Source organism: Amblyomma mixtum, chromosome 4 (genome assembly GCF_055824585.1).
Source record: "Amblyomma mixtum isolate Tamu chromosome 4, ASM5582458v1, whole genome shotgun sequence".
Classification (NCBI taxonomy): domain Eukaryota; kingdom Metazoa; phylum Arthropoda; class Arachnida; order Ixodida; family Ixodidae; genus Amblyomma; species Amblyomma mixtum.
Genome location: NC_143015.1, coordinates 18,948,291 through 18,962,509, shown reverse-complemented (window position 1 = coordinate 18,962,509; position 14,219 = coordinate 18,948,291). Strand labels below are relative to the sequence as shown.

The window sequence follows — 14,219 nt, the reverse complement described above, 5'->3', positions numbered from 1 at the left end:
TGTAATAAAGCACTAAAAAAACTAGGCTATCTACGACGCACGCTACCCAATTCATCAAAAGACACAAAGCTACTGTTGTATAAATCTCTAATCCGCCCTGTTCTTGATTATGCAGCTGTTGTGTGGAACCCGTACAAGCAATTCGAAATTAATATCTTAGAAGCAGTCCAAAAGAAAGCTGTGCGTTTTATATGTCATCGTTATGATCGCGATTTCTCACCCTCTTCTACACTTCTCTCATTGAATTTAACCACGCTGTCTGCCCGTCGCCACACTGAATCATTAAAATTCTTACATCGTGTTGTCAATTCCTCAGTAAGGCTCTCAGCTAACCACTACATTAACTTTGCACCATTATCATCTACAAGAAGTCATCACGAGCTTAATTTGATACCGTATTTTGCGCATGCTAATTTTTTCAAATTCAGTTTTTTTCCCCGTTCAATAGAAGCCTGGAATTCTTTACCTGGGTCCATTCGTTCTCGTCCATTTCAAAACTTTGTAACTGCCATTGAAGACGCATGATAGCTGTGTATTCTTACCCTGTTGTTAACACTTCCTTTCTTGTTTGATATTTCATTTGTGATTTTAACTTTTTGTATTTCTCACTTTGTACATTTTGCTGCATTTTGTTTCCTTGCATTTTGTTTTTCCCACTCCTGCCATAGCGCATATAAATTGCGCTGCAGTATGTATAAATAAATAAATAAATAAATAAATAAATAAATAAATAAATAAATAAATAAATAAATAAATAAATAAATAAATAAATAAATATTTGGCGGATAGTTAGAGGTATGCGCACGCCACTTACACAACTCCACCCCTTCGCTGCACTCTCCCTTCACGAACAAAAATTTTTAAAAGAAGTCTCAGAAGAATACTGCAGGCGACTGTCGGCAGGGTCAGGTTATTCGACACTCTCCGCAGATGGTCAAACAGACATGCCAAAGGCGGCAGTGCCAGCGTTAGACCTGCCTTTCACAATGGAAGAACAATCCACAGCTATCGCGGAGACAAATAGACACACGTCTCCGGGTCATGATGAGGTGACCTATGACGCCATTGGAAAGCTACCCCACAGCTCCCGTATTCGACTCCTGGAGTATTACTATTTTTCCTGGATGACTGGTGAGGTCCCCACGGAATGGAAGCTGGCGAAAATTGTGCCTCTTTTGAAACCCTGTAAGCAGCCAACAAGCTACGCATCATTCCGGCCCATTGCCCTACTGAGCTGCGTAGGTAAGCTCATGGAGCGGATGATCTGCAAACGCACAACTTGGTTCCTAGAAAGCCGAAATGAGTTCCCCCAAGAAATGAACGGGTTCCGTCAAAACAGGTCTGCGACTGAGAATATCATCGCCCTCGTCTCATCAATTAAGGAGTACCTTCATGCTGGGTACATCCCAACAGCCGTTTTCCTAGACATCCAGGCCGCCTTTGACTGTCTTTCACCATGCAATTCTCACCGCATTTGCCAGTCTTGGCCTTGGAGGAAAGCTATACAAATGGATTGGTCATTTGAAAGAACGGCAAATTTTGATGACCACTCCAAACGGTCCAACGCGCTTTCAAGCAGTGGTGAGGGGCGTACCAGAGGGAGCGCTGCTCAGCCCTCTCCTGTTCAATATTGTCCTTATTCACATCAGAAGAAACCTTCCGCGAGGGGTCCGTATAACAATTTATGCTGATGATATCTGCATCTGGACAGCATCGCACTCGCGCTATATTACCCAGCAACGTCTATTGAGAGCGCTGTTGCACATTTCGATGTACCTGGCTTCCAGAGGTCTTCGTCTCTCGCCAGAAAAGAGTGTTGCAATGGCGTTTACAAGCAAAACGATGACCCGATATCCGCTGCTCCTAGGCGGACGATCGCTACCATATGTACGATCTCAGCGATTCCTGGGTGTTGTAATCGAATTTAATCGGTCATGGACACCTCAGATCAAAAAACTCCGCGAGAGGATCACTGCAGCATCGCAAGTGTTTAGGTTCATGGCAGGAACAAGGTGGGGTAGCAACTGCCGTTCAATGCTTCTGCTTGAAAAAGCCTACGTTGAAGGAACCTTGAGCTACAGTCTACCAGTGTTTCAAAGATTATCTCCATCAAGCAATAAGTCTCTCGTTGCCGCACGGAACAACTGCCTGCGAATATGCCCTGGCCTCCCAAACGGTTCCTCTGCATCAGGAACAGTAGCGGAGGCAGGCTGTCTCCCACTAGAGGTGATTTCCGCCCAGGAAACTATGCGTACCCATCTCCGCCATGTTCTTCAAGGGAAGAAGCACTTCCTGCACCGTGTCCACCTAACTCACAGCAACTCTAGCTTTAGCCAGGCAGTGCAGCTCCTGCCCATCCCTACTATTAATCAGCCACAGAAACTACTACCTCTGGCCTTTCTTCCATGGACACTCTCTCGTCTAAAGGTGAAGAGGTTTTTTCCAGGTGTGAATGCTAAGAGCCGCATGCCAAAGGCAGCGCTTCTACAAACTACTCTCGCCTACTTAACGGAGGAATATAGGTAGCACACCCATATCTTCACCGATGGTTCAACTACTAAAGAAACCTCCCAGGCAGCACGCCAGCATTGTACCAACAATGGCTCATTGTTGGAATACATTGGCATCAATATTGGGCTGGCATTGGCATAGGAGCACATTACTACATTTTCCAACCTTGGCCCATACTTCATACCAAGATTGTCCCATTGTTCAGCCATTCTGGCACTGCCAGTATGGGCATATCACTGGCCTATCCACTCATACTTCATTGGTCCTGCAAGTATCGGTCCAATGTTCAGCCATGCTGGTACTACCAATACGTACTGAATATCAGCTATTCCATTGATGTCCCATTGTTGATGCCAATATTAGTCCCATGGATAGCCATTTGGCCATACCAATATGTACTGAAAACCAGCTACTCCTTTCATATACTCCATTTATATCCCACTGTTGATGCCAAGATTGATATGTTCAGCCATTTGGCACTGTCAATGCAGACTAAGCACAGGCTTTTCCATTCATGACAGCGCATACAACCTGTCACATCAGTGGCTGAAAGATTGGCATGCCACTGCCCTTTTCTATTTACTACTCACCAGTAAAGCCTATGTTAATTTTTATCTTCAGTGGGCAACATTAATGCAAATGTTCACTCGTAAGCAACCACGCAAATATTCATAAAATGAGACAACCAAAGTATTCATGAAAAGAACATTTATTTTACGAAAAAGTCCAAATAGAATTAATCGTTAGGGGCTGGGAAGGGTGGTGGCAGGTGCTGTCGGATGGGTGATGGCCGGGGCTGTAGGGAGGGAGGGCCCTCGGGAAGTGGAAGAGGCCAGGGGATTGGGAGGCACACATGCAGGCACAGTGCAGGGGGCTGTCCCCGCACTCGCAGGTGGCGTGCTTGGTTGAAGGGGGGAGAAGACTTCGGCAAAGCGTCTCTTCCTTCCACCCGCTCTATCACATGAACCGGGCAGCTACCTGCGAATAAAACCTTGTGCCTCTGATGCATCAAATGCAGTTTTTCGCAAATGGCATCTGCACAGGAAAAGTGAACAAAGAAAATAGACATTATTTCCAAACACACAAAAATCATGTCCATCATTTTAGAAAAATGTAGAAAATTAATTCGAGGAAATTGCCAATGAGAAATGCTGTACTCAAGGGCTCCAGATTAATTTTGGCCACCTGGAGTTCTTAATTTAAGATGCACCGACATCGCTTAGCACACGTGCTTCTTTGCATTTAGCCTCCAGAGCAATGCAGCTACTATGGATGGTGTTTGATCCCTCACTTGGAATCAGTAGCTAAGCACCTGAGTCAGGAAGGACATCAGGTAAATAATATAGTAAACAGATATATTATTACGTGCCTCATAAATCAAGGCAACATACAAAACCTTGACACAACTAAACAATCAAGTAAAGAATCACTAGAGGGGCCTCAATCCATTGACACTGACTTCTCGTTGCGGTTGACCACCTTGCACCTGCTAAGTGGCATCATAGATGCCTATAAATAGAAGGCAAGTGACTGCAGCTTCTATTACACACCGCAGGTTCGAAGGGCATTTTCAGCTCCAATAAGCTTTCCAAACGATTAAAATAAAACTGTGAAAGCATGTTAATTAAAGGGAACATGAAAAACTATTTACTAAAGCTAGAATTTGTTGCCATCATTAAATACTTGTAAATGAAATCAAAACATAATTCTCTTTTCTATAAAAGGGAGATAACGCATCTGTCCAACTTCCATTTATGAACTGTGTTGCACTTCAACTGTCATGCACAACAATGAATTTTAACCTGACTCTAACTCTTTAACGTGGCTTGCAAGGCATGGGCTTTGTCAAGTTGCGACGACAGTCCACCGCTGTAATATATCGCACCTTGCGGAAATATTTTACACTGTAGTTCAAAAGGTGTACTGTCTTGTTCCCTTATTGCATCATCCTTTTGTTGATGCAACCATTCATGCTATATACACGACATTACCTTTACATTTACCACTTGAAAGCAACACAGTCACTCTACTTGAATTTGTCAAAGAGAGTACACATCACATTTCCTCAAGGCAAAGCTTTGATCAGCAGGCAACGGCACATAAACCAATCTAGGCGGTCTTAGGAGGGCAGGTCTGGAAGTGGAAGGTATCAGAAACATTCCTTTCAACTGGACAACTCTGGCATCTAGATCAATGCATCACCTGGAGGAAGCACTTGTGACCATCACAAGGTGTACAACACATGTACTGATAGGGTTACGCATTACTTGCTTCTAGTCTAAGTGAGCATCATAGATGACCAAAGATATTTTGAATTACATAAACAATTATACCAGGTGTTTTCTGCAATATCCTGAAAACCGTGACACAGGACCAGAAGAAGTCACACACTTTTGGCAAACTTACAAATGATTCATTTTTGGCTCATCCATGTACTTGAAGCCATTTTCTCGCTCAAGCGCCGATGCAAATGAAAAAATCAAGTTCAATCATCTTTCCATCCAAGGCAAAAAACGGCAGTCTTTCACTATTATAAGGATAGATGGCTCGCTTATGCAGGATTGCTCTTTCTTTTTATTAAAAATGCTTCAACCAGTCCTCGCTCGGCAAGGACTTCCGTCTGCTAGTAATGCTCGTGCGGTGAAACAGTGGTAAACATTTGCTACAGTCCCTAACATGCAACGCCAGGTTGCTCCCTGTGCTCACATGCAATTTGTTTCCTGAGGCATTCATTCAGGCATTGCCCAGCCTGCTCGATGTATACTTTCCCACAGCACATGGGGTTGAATACACAAATCCCACCACACACTTTGTGAACCTCATTTGGTGGTTGGTCTTGCATGCTTGTTCTCTGCACAGCCAGAGATGCGGGTGAAAAGACCAGATAGCTCATGAGGGGCTGAAAACACCATGTTGATACCAAATTTTTCGGACGCTCTTTACAGCCCATGGGAAATTTTATGGAAGAACAGGATCACCTCAGTGTTTCTTGTCTCATACTTCCATAAAATTTCCCATGGGTTGAAAGAGTGTCCGAAATTTTGGTATCCAGTTTGTGTTTTCAGCCTGCAAGAGCAACCACTAATTGGAGTTCACAGTGTGTGTAATGAGGGTTGTGTATTAAATCCATATGTCGAGTGGGAAAGTATACATCAGGCAGACTCGGCAATGCCTGAATGAACGTCGCAGATAACATGGCAAAAAGTTGCAAGCAGGCACCTGTAGCAACCTTGCTTTGTATGTGAAGGACTGTAGCAGATGCCAGCCTGTTTCACAGCACAAACATTATTAGCAGGGTTAAGTCAGGCATGAGCAAGAACTGCTTGCAACTCTTCTAACACATTATAAAAAAGAATAAGTGGTACAAACATTATTAGCAGGGGTAAGTCCAGGCATGAGCAAGAACTGCTTGAAACACTTCTAACAAATTATAAAAAAAGAATAAGTGGTTCTCTGTCCTTATCACAGAAAAAAAGTGGCGCTTTTTATCAGGAATGGAATGACGACTGGGCTTGTTTCAGTTGCAAATGCGCTGCAAAAATAAATCAGCTGTAAATTCGGCGGTAGTGTGTGTACCGTCTCATCGACCTGTGTCTCAGTTTTTGCTGTTTTTTTGCTAGAACACTGAATAACGTGTAACAAATTTGGTAAACGCTGTAAGCGATGAAAGGCATGTTGACAGGCTAGTAGGTTTTCCATCTTTAAACTTGGGAAAAAAAAGAGATGAGGAGACAACGGACAGGCGCCAGCTTCCAACTATTTCTTGCTCGGAAAAAAAACACATAAAATTTAGTCTCAGGCAACGCCCACATTTACACACCAAGTGCCTTATCGCAGCCCTGACTTATCGCCTAGCACGAACATTACTGCTCAGAAAATCGTACTCCGCCGCATACAACCTAACTGAAGTGTCACTCACGCACAAGGCTGCCTTTTTCTTTATGTGAAAGGCTTCCAATAAAAGCCTCGCCTGCTTGAATTTGCTTTTGCCCACAATCCTCGCCTTTTCCAGTCGAGGTGCACACTTGCATGTGTTGCGGAACACTGTGCACGTGTTGCACATCGTGCGGAATAGTTCCTTTCCGAAGGCAGAAGGCGTAGCGTCTTGCTTGGCACATGGCATTCACAATGGAGCACACCAAAAGCTGGCGCGTAGCACGGAGAGTAGACACACAGACACTCTGCCTTCGGAAAGGAACTATTCCGCACGATGTAAGTCTACTATTTGGTGCTGTGAAGCCTTCTTGGGGACACGTTAAGTGGGTAGGCAAGATACTTAGATCTGAACTGTGGCACCAGGTTCGTTTTTTTTCACGACTGGGTACATGTCATCTGCCGCAGTGAGTTTCCAGAGTGGCTTGCAGAGAAGAACTACGCTTTCTTCAAGCGGCAAGCTGCCCAGCTGACAAAGGACAAGTGGAGGGAGGTTCTAAAAGGTCTGCTCGGTGATGTTAACACGAAAAAGGACAACAGCACGAGCCGCGTGGTGGTGTTAGGGGATGCAAATGTCCCAGACAGGTTGTTAGATGTGCCTGAGAGAGGACCAAAGTACGGCATTCAACCGGATGTGCCTGCCCATGAACTGCTCGCCACAAACAGGAACATTGCTGCGAAAGCAAAAGGAGAAAACCAAGAAGAACGTCTTTGTTGGAAGGAGTGGACTGCCTCAAAAAATCTGTTAAGATGGCTGTAACCAGTCGACTGGAACGTGATTCAGTCATGTTCCCTCTTTTTTTTAGTAGGAATGAGCTGTGTCTCCTTCAGTCAGACAAAGATGGCAGGTTTGTGGTCATGAAAAAAGGACTTTACAATGAAAAAGCATTGCAAGCAGTAGACAAGAATTTTATAGCCAATAAAAAAGCAGCAGTGAGAGTTAAAACCAGGTTCATTAACTTTTGTAAGGACCTCCATCTGCCGAAGCTCGCTAGTGATATAGCGAAAAGCAAACGGAACTGTCTTTCCGTATTCTTTACTGCTAAAACCTACAAACCTGACATTCTGTTCCGCACTATAGTGAGCGAAAATGGTTCGTGGCAGCATAATGTTAGCCGTTTCTTGCAAAGCAAGCTTAACTCTCTTAAACTGGACGACCCTTTTCGGGTAAAGAACTCGATAGATGTAGTTCATTGTTTTGAAACGCATCCAGAAATTCGATCTGCCTTTGCTGTAGACATAGAAGATTTGTTTTATTCCGTCCCGCATGCTGAGCTACTGGCGTCTGTTCTTTCGTGTGTTGAAGGTACAGGGGAAATGGACTTCCGGGATGCTGCTTGTATGTCTGTGGAAAACTTTTTGAATTTATTGGAGCAATATCTTAAGGTCACTTTTATCGTTTTTAATGAGCAACCCTACTTACAGAGAAAAGGCATATGTATAGGTTCCTGTGTCGCCCCTATTTTATGTAAAATTTTTTTAGTTGCTTTGGACAAGGAACTTGCACAATTATTGGTAGGAGGATCTGTTTTTAAAATTTTTAGATATGTTGACAATTTTCTTATCCTTTTATCCACTGGTTTTTACAATTCTTTTAAAGCTAATGTGTCCAGGATTTTAAGTGTTTTTAACTTCAAAGGGTGTGTCCTAGTTTTTACGCATGAGCTCCCAAGGGAGAGGAAACTACAATTTTTAGACCTAAGCTTGGCGTTCCGGGAGGACCATTTATGTTGGGGTTATTTTCCTCGTACTAGCAAGGAACTGCTGCCCTTCAATACGGCACATTCAAAAATTGTGAAGCGCGCCATCGCCTCGTTATGCTTTGAGTCCTTGCTTTCGAAGTCCTGTCCGCACCAAATGCACGATAGCTTAAGAAATCAGATTGGACGCCTTTTGGCTGCTGGCTTCCCCTCGGTGGTGTTGACTGCTGTCGCTGAAACCCTCCTCCAAAAGACAAAACGCTGCACCAGTCCAAAGAATCTTGAAGAAAGGGGCCCTGCGGTAAAACCTGAAGTCATGCCTTATGTGCACAAACTGTCACACAATTTGAAGAAGGTGGCTAACAGGCACAAGGTACCGCTTGTTTTTTCAGCCCCAAACAAGTTGAGCAAACTTACACCCCGGATTTGTGGCACTGAGCGCCCTGGGTGCAGCATAAAACATCAGCGCACCTTTATACGCTGCACGGAAGGAGTGGTGTACGAGATACCCCTGACCTGTGGATGTCCTATATAGGGCAAACGGGGAGGTGCATCAACAAACGCCTTGGGGAACATGACAAAAAGGTAGTGAATAACAAAGACAAATACGCCACTTTGGTGAGCCACGTTAACACGTGCAAGTGTGCACCTCGACTGGAAAAGGCGAGGATTGTGGGCAAAAGCAAATTCAAGCATGCAAGGCTTTTATTGGAAGCCTTTCACATAAAGAAAAAGGCAGCCTTGTGCGTGAGTGACACTTCAGTTAGGTTGTATGCGGCTGAGTACGATTTTCTTAGCAATAATGTTCGTGCTAGGCGATAAGTTAGGGCTGCGATAAGGCACGTGGTGTGTAAATGTGGGCGTTACCTGAGACTATAAATGTATGTTGTTGTTTTTTTTCGAGCAAAAAATAGTTGGAACTTGGCGCTTGTCCATTGTCTCCTCGTCTCTTTCTTGTGTCGTGAAATCATTTGTGCCTAGGTGGGTTTTTCCCAAGTTTCAAGCTGTAAGCGATGATGCACGATATGAATAGTGCCAGCTTGCTGTGCTAAGGGCTGCCAAGTTATGAGATTACTCACTAGTGCATAAACCATAAATCCCTGAAAGAAAAGATTTCAGTCCTGCACCTTGTATTGCAGCACCCTATAAGAACCCACAAAGCCAAGGAAGCTGACCAGAGGTCACCTAAGCTTTAACAAAACTTCTGTTTGGGCTAGATGGTGCATAGCTTATTTTGAAACGAATTCAAGCGCACAACAACACACACACAAGAGAGGAAAGACACAGGACAGGCGCTATCCGGTGTCTTTCCTCTCTTGTGTGCGTGTTGCTGTGCGCTTGAATTCGTTTCAAAATAATCACCTAAGCTTCTTCGTTCGAAGAAGTACTCGATTTTAAGTCACGCATATTATTTGAATAAATATTTTACTGGTCCTGAAATCCCAACCTTTATAGAAAAGGTCCTTCTAATTATTTCACACTCATTTACCTCTGCAAACGTTCCATAGTGAGAGGGCTGCCGGGTGGATCACAGATGTTGAAACCAAGAAAGGCTCCAAGAAGGAGTCCCACTGCCTTGTCTAGACTTGTCCACTCCTCTCTGTCGACTGCAAGGGCAAGTAGGTGGATGTCGCCCATACCTGAGCCTGCATGGGAACAAAATTACTAGCACGTAATACTATTGAGTCAAAAGTTTTGCTGTGTAATTTCAAGACTAACACAAACTATGCATACGGCAAGCTTGGTGCCATAGGAAAGACATCAGAGATTATACTCGGTTCACCCTTAAGGTTACAGGGCAGCGAAGGCTCTCGGTCTGGGCTGATCTTTTGCTTTCGAATATGTATTCCTAGCAAGATGCTCGTTCTAGAAAATCGGGGCCCGCTTGCACGAAGCTATCACAGCTTGCTGCAGGCACAGCGGACCTCGGAGTTATCACGTCAAACAACGGCCAGTGCAGCAGGAACATAAAACAACCAGCGGGCCGACCGCCGCCGCCTCGCACGGCTGCAGCGTTAGGAGCCGGGGCGAGTACAGCCGACCGAAGAGCTGCAGGACAGTTCCGGATAGACGAAATAGGCGCGGCAGAGCGCGAAAGTAAACGATACAGGCGTGCTCGAGATGTCCCCGCAAAAAAACGAAGGAAAAGGCGAACGCACCTAATGCAGGTTGAAGCAATACGGCAGCGAACACGCGGGATCATCGCGATGCGGGCCGATCGAGCCCCTGCGGCTGTTCTAAAAACTGGAGGCAGGCCACGTCTTGAGCAATACGATGCGTGCGTGCTATACTTTTGGAACAGTAAGAGTTTTAAAACAGTGAGGACGATTTAATTCGAAAGCCAAATACGCACCGAAGGAGCACAATGGGGTAATAGCTGTCACATCACATCTTACCAGCCGCGCGACCAGCAGTCTAGCAGACCGCGCAAAAGCACGACAGCGCGTTGTTTACAACAGCCACAAGCGCGCGATCGGCTCGCGTGTTCCCTTCACCTGAGTGTTGAAGCATACAAGGCCACCTCTCGCGTTAGGAAGGAGCGGGCTCACAGGGAACGCACAGAAGAAAGTTTGCATCGATGGTAGCCCTTGTGTAGGAAAGCGGGCGAACACAGCGCGAGACGAATCCACGACGGGCTTGAGGCGAAAAACGTACAGGCGCGGACAAAAGTAAACGGAGCACGCAATTCTCTTCGAATATTTTTCACGCGTCACCTAATTAAAATTTCCAGCAGTGGTACGCGCATGCTGGTAGAGGAGGTTGGTGGGCTTTCTTGTAGACAAACAACGCTTCTTTAGTACCAATTGAGAAAACGTGATTGCACTTCAAACGCACTAGCGTGCTCCGTTTACTTATGGCCGCGCCTGTATACGTATGTACGCCGGCCGCCGCGGTGTGCACGCCACGACGGCTCGAACGAGACCCTCCGCGCTTGTGTCATACACCACGTTCCGAAAGGAAAATGTAAGCAAATATATTAAACATGCAGTACACCTACCGTAATCAGGCGCACTTGGTTTGAGACAGCAGCCGCTTCCATGAATCCAAGCCTCGCCGTCTTCTCACGAACGCGGAAAAACAAAATGGCGCCAGAACACGAAAAAAAAACAAGGTCCGCGCACACCGACGACGCCAAGATGGCACGAGGAGGCCAGAAAAGCTTCGCACGCAGAGTCCGCGCGACGCCAAACGCGACCGCATCGCGATAGGTCAACGGTCGTATGACGTTTGCGAAGAAGAGCTAATCAGAAGGCCGAGAATTTTGTTTATTTTTTTGTGCTCCTCGTTGCTCTGCCCTCTCCCCCCGATCCACGCCGAAGGAATGGTCTTTTCGGAATACGCCGCGGACCCGTGAAAATTGACCAAAGGATGACCGTCAAAGTGACGGCTAGTTTTTACAGTGCAACTGTAAGAAAAGCGCATAACACTAGGACGGCTGATAAGCTCCGTTTACATGAACGCGAGAGCAGCGCAACATGTCAACTTTCTCGTGCATCCCACTCATGTAAACAGGGAAAATGCGCCAGGAAAATGCACTAATCCCAGAGGCAGGGCGCAGATCGGCAAGTGCAAGTGGTGTGCTGGGGTGAATAGAAACAGGTGCTCGTAGCCGTAGGGCGCCTAGATGCGCGTGCGCTTCTGTCCGCTCTCCCCTCCCGCACATCGAGACACCCTCGTTTTGGGGCCCCCTCTTCCGCCCTGGGCGCCTACACAATACACTCTCGGAAGGAAAACAAAGCAGACCACGCTCAAGTTGTGACCAGCTGTCCCCCCCCCCTCCCCCTACTTCCGCGTGCCGTGTGCTTACATGCGAGCATGGCGTCGCCCCTCCGCGAGGAAATTTCGGGAAAAGAAAATGCGTCACCAACTAGCCCCGCCGCTGGGAATTACGATGCGCTACTGCGGTATTTGTGTAAACGCGGAGCTCTTCTTAGAGAGCCTTCGTTCTCGCTCAACTAATTCTTTTTCAAGCTACAGGAGGGCTGTTGCCCCATTATTAATCTCCATATTTTAGAAAAAGCTTTACAACATAGCTTCGTGACTTCAGAACGGGGATCAAGACTTTTTTTTTTGTTTATCTAACCCACCCTTTTTTCTGCTCCTAGACTGCTCTCAATGTCGTAGGCAGCGTCGAAAACGAAATATGCGCTTTAGTTCTATTAAATAGTCTCTTCTCTTCAGTACCGGTTGTAATCTGTGGGAAGCGCCGACGCGATCGCTCGCCTGAGAAGCACTTGACAGCCGGGTTGACATCGCGTAGGACCGGCGCTTCTCGCTAATTTTCCCGGCTTCCTCCGACATGCCCAGTACTTTATTTTAAACTACTTGATCCAGAAGTATGTTTGGCGACCGTTCGCGTTAACTGAAACGGCCTAACTTGTTACCCACAAGCTAGCGACGGCGACGACTGCTGCTGGCCGTAAAGCACGGCTCGGCAGCCCGAGTCACACCGCCGCTTCCCGTTCATCGTATGCGCGTCCTGCGATGTAAGCAATAGTTGATTTCATGTCACTGTTGTCAAAACTACACTCGTTGACCATTTGCATTCGCTAGAACTTGTGAATTCGTTCTTCACAACCACCGCAGTCACCTATCCAACCCTGCAGACTCGCTAGGCCTAGTCGTCGCGGAAGGTAACGGAGTCGTCGTCGACTGAAATTAATTTGTCAAGTGCTTATCGCTAGTGAGTGTCCAAGTGTGCACATGTGAAATATAGCCGTTCGTTTCGCTTATTTCCAATGCGGATAACGTATATGCGCACATGTATTCCCACCGTCACCTCATCAGCGTGTTTTCGCTTAGCCGCCGAACTCCCGAGGGCATGAAGGCTGACCGTCCGCCGATCGGATTCGTCGGTGTCGTTTAGCCAAAAAACTTGTCGCACTACAACAATATTAAAGTGAACTAGATAGTTCACTACAATCACATGCTGCTGTTCACCGTGATAGTGCCGTTGTCGGACTAGTGTGACCGTCGTCGTCGTTGTACACTGAAAACGAGCTGAGAATTTCGAATGCGTTTGGAAAGTGTCGTGTAGCACCGCGGGAGTCCATCGAGTTCGAATGCCATTCCAAGTCTCGACTGCCATTCCACTCAGATGTCATTCGAAAGTGCCCGTGTAGCACAGGTTTAGCCAAGGCGGGGAAAACACCCGAGAAACTGGTCCAAGACTGCCAACTTCTAGAAATGGCTGAGCCAAGGCAGGGAAAACGCCCGAGAAACTGGTCCAATACTACCAACTTCTAAAAATGGCTGAGCCAAGACAGGGAAAACGCCCGAGAAACTGGTCCAATACTTCCAACTTCTAAAAATGGCTGAGCCAAGGCAGGGAAAACGCCCGAGAAACTGGTCCAATACTGCCAACTTCTAAAAATGGCTGAGCCAAGACAGGGAAAACGCCCGAGAATCTGGTCCAATACTGCCAACTTTTGAAAATGGCTGAGCCAAGGCGGGGAGAACATAGGCAACGCGGGGCCTTCATAGGACTGTAGTTTGCCAACTCAATTCCTACATTGGACCACTGTCATGTGCTGCTTGGGCTCTTCATGTGGCCTTTATGTGCCCTCAACAGGCCATGCCCTTTCTTACCGGCTGCAGCGGAGGGCATCCTCTACGACAGCTGAGCTTCACGGCATTAAGGAAGCTGTTTCTTACATCCTGCGCCGAACCACCGGCCGTTGGGTTATCTTCACCGATTCAAAAGCAACTCTGCAGATCCTGGCCAACCTGCTGAAGAAAACGAATCACCAGCCAGTTTCCCTGGACATCGGCTATCTACATCATTTAGCTATTGCCGACGGCCAGTGCATAACATTTCAGTGGGTACCTGCTCACTGTGGCATTCAGGCTAATGAAAAAGCAGATTAAGCGGCCCGTAAGGGCCATCAACATCAGAAATACATTCGAACTTTTTTCACGAAATCTGATGCGTCCCAAATGGCTAAAAGAAGAAACGTATCGGCTTTGGAGTTTGCCGACACGTCAGTACCAATTTTTTCACTCAATCGACCCACATCTTAGATCAAGACTCTCACCCAGAATTCCTCGACATCTGGAAACACTTTATCATCGACT

General features: G+C 46.3%; 1 long non-coding RNA gene across 1 annotated transcript; it reads right to left on the bottom strand.

The window, feature by feature from the left end:
* Nucleotides 1-3,202: 3,202 nt before the first annotated feature.
* On the bottom strand, nucleotides 3,203-11,756 carry LOC149345807 (uncharacterized). Its single transcript, XR_016292340.1, has 3 exons — nucleotides 11,143-11,756; nucleotides 9,634-9,790; nucleotides 3,203-3,546 (listed from the first exon to the last, which is right to left on the bottom strand). It is a non-coding gene; the product is annotated as an uncharacterized LOC149345807 (long non-coding RNA).
* Between the last annotated feature and the right edge of the window lie 2,463 nt (nucleotides 11,757-14,219).